This window comes from Podarcis liolepis (assembly GCF_965112155.1).
Source record: "Podarcis liolepis genome assembly, chromosome: W".
NCBI lineage: Eukaryota > Metazoa > Chordata > Lepidosauria > Squamata > Lacertidae > Podarcis > Podarcis liolepis.
The window spans coordinates 27563430-27568281 of NC_139568.1; positions in this window are offsets into that span (position 1 = coordinate 27563430).

Here is a 4852-nt window from a genome sequence, read left to right on the forward strand (position 1 = left end):
ACAGGAGCCAGAACCTAGTACTAAAAGAGTATTAGAACTGATCCAAGAATTTGGTCATGTGGCAGGATTTAAGTTGAATAAGTTAAAAACTAAAGTCCTTGAGAAAAACTTAACAACGAATGAGAAAGAGAGGTTTCAGAACGAGACAGGTTTAACAGTGGTTAAGAAGGTGAAATATTTGGGGATTAATATGACAGCCAAAAATGGGAATTTATTTAAAGACAATTATGAAAAATGTTGGTCGGATGTTAAAAAGGATTTAGAAATATGGTCAAATCTGAAGCTTTCATTGTTGGGTCGAATTGCTGCTATAAAGATAAATGTATTGCCAAGAATGCTGTTTTTATTTCAATCATTACAAATCTTAGACAAAATGGACTGTTTCAAGAAGTGGCAGAGAGACATTTCTAGATTTGTCTGGCAGGGCAAGAAGCCTAGGATAAAATTTAAAATATTAACGGATGCAAAGGACAGAGGTGGATTTGCCCTGCCAGACTTTAAACTTTACTATGAATCAGCAGCATTCTGCTGGTTGAAAGATTGGCTGCTTCTTGAGAACACAGACATTTTGGATTTAGAAGGTTTTAACAATGTTTTTGGGTGGCATGCATACTTGTGGTACGACAAGGTTAAAGCACATAAAGCATTTAAAAACCATATTGTCAGGAAAGCATTATTTAATGTCTGGACAAGATATAAAGACTTACTTGAAAACAAAACCCCAAGGTGGTTGTCACCGATGGAGGCAAAGGCCCAGAAAAAGCTCAACATGGAGGCCAAGTGGCCGAAATATTGGGGAATTTTGGAGCAGGAAGGAGATAATCTGAAATTGCAGAGTTTTGAGAAACTAAAAGATAAAGTGTGAGACTGGCTTCACTATTACCAAATAAGAGAGGCCTATAATTTAGACAAAAACATTGGCTTCCAGGTGGAAAAATCAAAGTTGGAAATAGAATTGTTAGATCCTAAAACAACGATACTTTCAATAATGTATACCGTATTTTTTGCTCTATAAGACACACCAGACCATAAGACGCACCTAGTTTTTGGAAGAGGAAAACAAGAAAAAAAAATATTCTGAATCTCAGAAGCCAGAACAACAAGAGGGATCGCTGCGCAGCGAAAGCCTGCATTCACTCCATAAGACGAACACATATTTCCCCTTACTTTTTAGGAGGGGAAAAGTGAGTCTTATAGAGCAAAAAATACGGTAACTTGCTGTTAAAATGGAACACTCAGGACGAGACGGTTAAATCTGCTATGATTAAATGGGCACAAGATGTTGGACATAACATTATGTTTGCTGACTGGGAACAGTTGTGGACCACAGGTATGAAGTTTACGGCATGTAATGCCTTGAGAGAGAATATTATGAAAATGATTTACAGGTGGTACATGACCCCAGTCAAGCTTGCAAAAATCTATCATTTGCCCGATAATAAATGTTGGAAATGTAAAGAAACTGAAGGTACATTCTTTCACCTTTGGTGGACGTGCCCAAGGATTAAGGCTTTCTGGGAAATGATCTATAATGAAATGAAAAAGGTATTTAAATATACTTTCCTGAAGAAACCAGAGGCCTTTCTTCTAGGCATTGTCGGCCAATTGGTGCCAAAGAAGGATAGAACTTTTTTTATGTAAGCTACAACAGCAGCAAGATTACTTATTGCAAAGTATTGGAAGACACAAGGTTTACCCACTCTGGAAGAATGGCAAATGAAGATGATGGATTATATGGAATTGGCAGAAATGACTGGCAGAATCCGAGACCAGGGAGAAGAAATGGTGGAAGAAGACTGGAAGAAATTTAAAGACTATCTGCAGAAATACTGTAAAATTAATGAATGTTAAAGCGATATTGGACTGAAAATAAATGGTTTTGGTATTAAGGCTTATAAGAATATGTAAATATAGATAGTTATTTGGATGAGAAATTATAGTTATAATAGGTTAAGAATATAGAGTAAAGAAAAATGAAAGAGCGTAAGGATTTGCTGAAAGGACTTTGTAAACGGGAATACAAAAAGGGGAGGTGTGAGTGTTGCACGAGAAAGTTAGTGGTTTTAGCAAAGTGCAAAAATAAGGATCAAACAGACGCAGCAATGGAGAATAAGAAGGTGAAGTTTATTGCCAGGCAATAAGGACCCAGTTGGAATATCTTCCAAAGAACTGGGACCCCGATTGACAGAAATGCAGGGGTCTTTATACCTGAGCAAATCACAGCAAATCATAGATCATAAGACAATCATGAGGGACTCATAACTTGGTCAGCAAAAATCAGCCAATCAGCAAGCAGTTGTCACGCTTCTAGCTCCTGGTCTAGCACTGGTCAAGCGCAGGGTTCCAGTTCTGCTTTCCGATGCTCCCGGTGACGCTCAGTCTAACCTTTCCCCTAGTTATGACAGGACAGGGAGCTTGGACATTTGTGGTTTTGCTCTTCCTGTTCTGTGGATTAATTTAGCCTGTATCTGAGGGGAATTTGTACCAGAATCTCTGATTCATGTCTTTCCCCTTTGTCCGGGGTGCACAGATGTTTTTAGGGGAAAGGTCGGTTCCTAACTTTGCTGTTTCAAGCAGTTTGCAGTTAGCTAAGGCACAGCTTCCCTTTTGATTCAAAATGGATTATAAGTACTGTAATCCTTGATTCGTGTAAGCATATATGAATATATATTGAATATATTGATTACTGATAACTGATTATATGGATAGCATAGGGGTAGCCCTTCTTCCTTGCCTCAAGGAAATAAGGTCAAGGAAATAAGCAAATGGACCTAAAGATATTGAAAAATGGATTCTTTCTTTTTTTAAGATATTTTTTCTTTTTCTCTCTCTTCTTTTTCTACTTTTTTGAATTTTTTTGTATTGTTTGTCACACTGTTTTTCTTTTGTGTAAAATCTCAATAAATATTTTATTAAAAAAAAGAAAGAAAACCCCAAGATGGAACTCTCCACTAGAAGCAATCGCTGTTAAAAAAAGCAACAACATCAAAGAGAACTGGATAATGTATAACACAATATTAAGGGGGGGAGTGTGAGGAATGTGGCAAATGTGAACTCAGCAATTGCGCCTTCATGCCATATTGCAATTCTTTGTTCACTTGCACACAGACACTTTTGTTCCATGCATCTGCTGAAACAGCTGCCTTGTGCCTTATCCCTTTCTTATCCAGGAAATCCTGAAAATCCTGTAAAAGAATAACTGACTTTTCATCTGTGAAAAGACAATCAATGTTAGCATCATGAACATTTTTAACCTTGTCACAAAACTCTTTAAACCTTTCTAAGGCTTCTTGTGGTTTCTGCAATATATATACCCACACATAATGAGAGAAATAATCCACACACACAAGATAATATCTTGCATTGCCTCTAGATGGTGCTAGACTACCAATCACATGAGCATACACTCGCTGAAATGCCCTGTCAACCTCGGTCGCCTTCTTGACGTCCTTCGTCATACCTGCAAGAAAAATCATGTTAGATTCAGATGCATTACAATTTATGTAATCACTTTGATCAAAAGTCAACAAATACAGTCCATCTTTCTCTCTGGCAGAAAGATACAGCTCTCCATCTTTGAAGATTTTGCAGCTTTCTCTATCATAGGACAAAGTCAGTCCTTTCTTTGTGATCTGCGAAACACTCAGCAGATTGAACTTTAAATCAGGAACCAAATACACATTGTTAATAGTCAAGTTCAGACTCTCAAGATACACAGTTCCAAACCCGGTCGCTTTCAGCTCCTGGCCATTGGCCTGTTTCACAGTGAAGCTTTGATTCTTAAACGTTGAAAACAGATCTCTGTGCGACGTCATGTGTTGCGTGCATCCCGTGTCAAGAACAAAAGCGTTCTCCGTTGAAAATGCGGCTTTTGTTGACAGCAATGCTTTTGCAGGTTTCACCTGGGACTTGGTACGACTTTTGCCTGACGCCTCAGGCTTTGCAGAGCTCCCCTTAGCTCCTTTCTGTTGACGTGGCTTCTTACAATTCCGCTGAAGATGCCCAGTCGGTCCACAATTGAAACAACGGACAACGTTCAAAGCAACAGCCTGTTCTTCACTTGCAATAGCAGCGGGGGTGCTTGAACTCCGAGCTTCTCTCCCCCTGTCTTTGACATCTATTGCAGCAAGTCTGTCTTTCTCATTGAGAAGCACGGCACAAATTCTCTCCGTCGTAAGAGCTCGAGCAGGTAGAGAACCCAGCTGACTTGCAACTGTTTTATAAGTCCGATTAAGGACTTCCGGAGGCGGCGCGAACGGCAATGGCGGTCTCCTTCGCGCTGTGAAGGGGAAGCTCCGCAGAAACGGGTTGTCCGCTATGGCGAAGCGGAGACCCAAGTCGGAAACCCACAGGCAGCGAAAGCCTGTGGTCGTGGGACTCGGCGGGCATCAGAAGCGCCCCCCGAAACGAAGAAGGGACCTCGTAAGGGGTTCTGGACCGTGGAAGGGCTGGCGCGGTGCTGTGAGTCGATCGCTCTTTCTGTGGAGTGAAGCCGCATAGCTGCTGTCGGTGAGTGCTGACCTTTTTTCCTGGGAATATTTGACTACAAAAGTAACAACCCGTGAGTAAGAGGGACTGAATGAATTTGGGACTAAATTAACTTAAAATTCGGCTAAAGCGGGAGACATAACCAGGAAGTCCATCTCCCGGCTCTGCTTAAAGATTTAAAGCAAAGACTTTGATCTGTCTGGTGCCTTTGAAGCGGCGCCCAAAGGAGCTAATCTGTGCATTACCTGAACTGACTTTGCTGATATTAGTGGATTTAATTTTTCTGGTTGTGGACTTTGTCTTTACCTCTTCCTTTGGATTTACAAATTTATGAAGGAACCTAGGCAGTCGGACTGCCAGACTG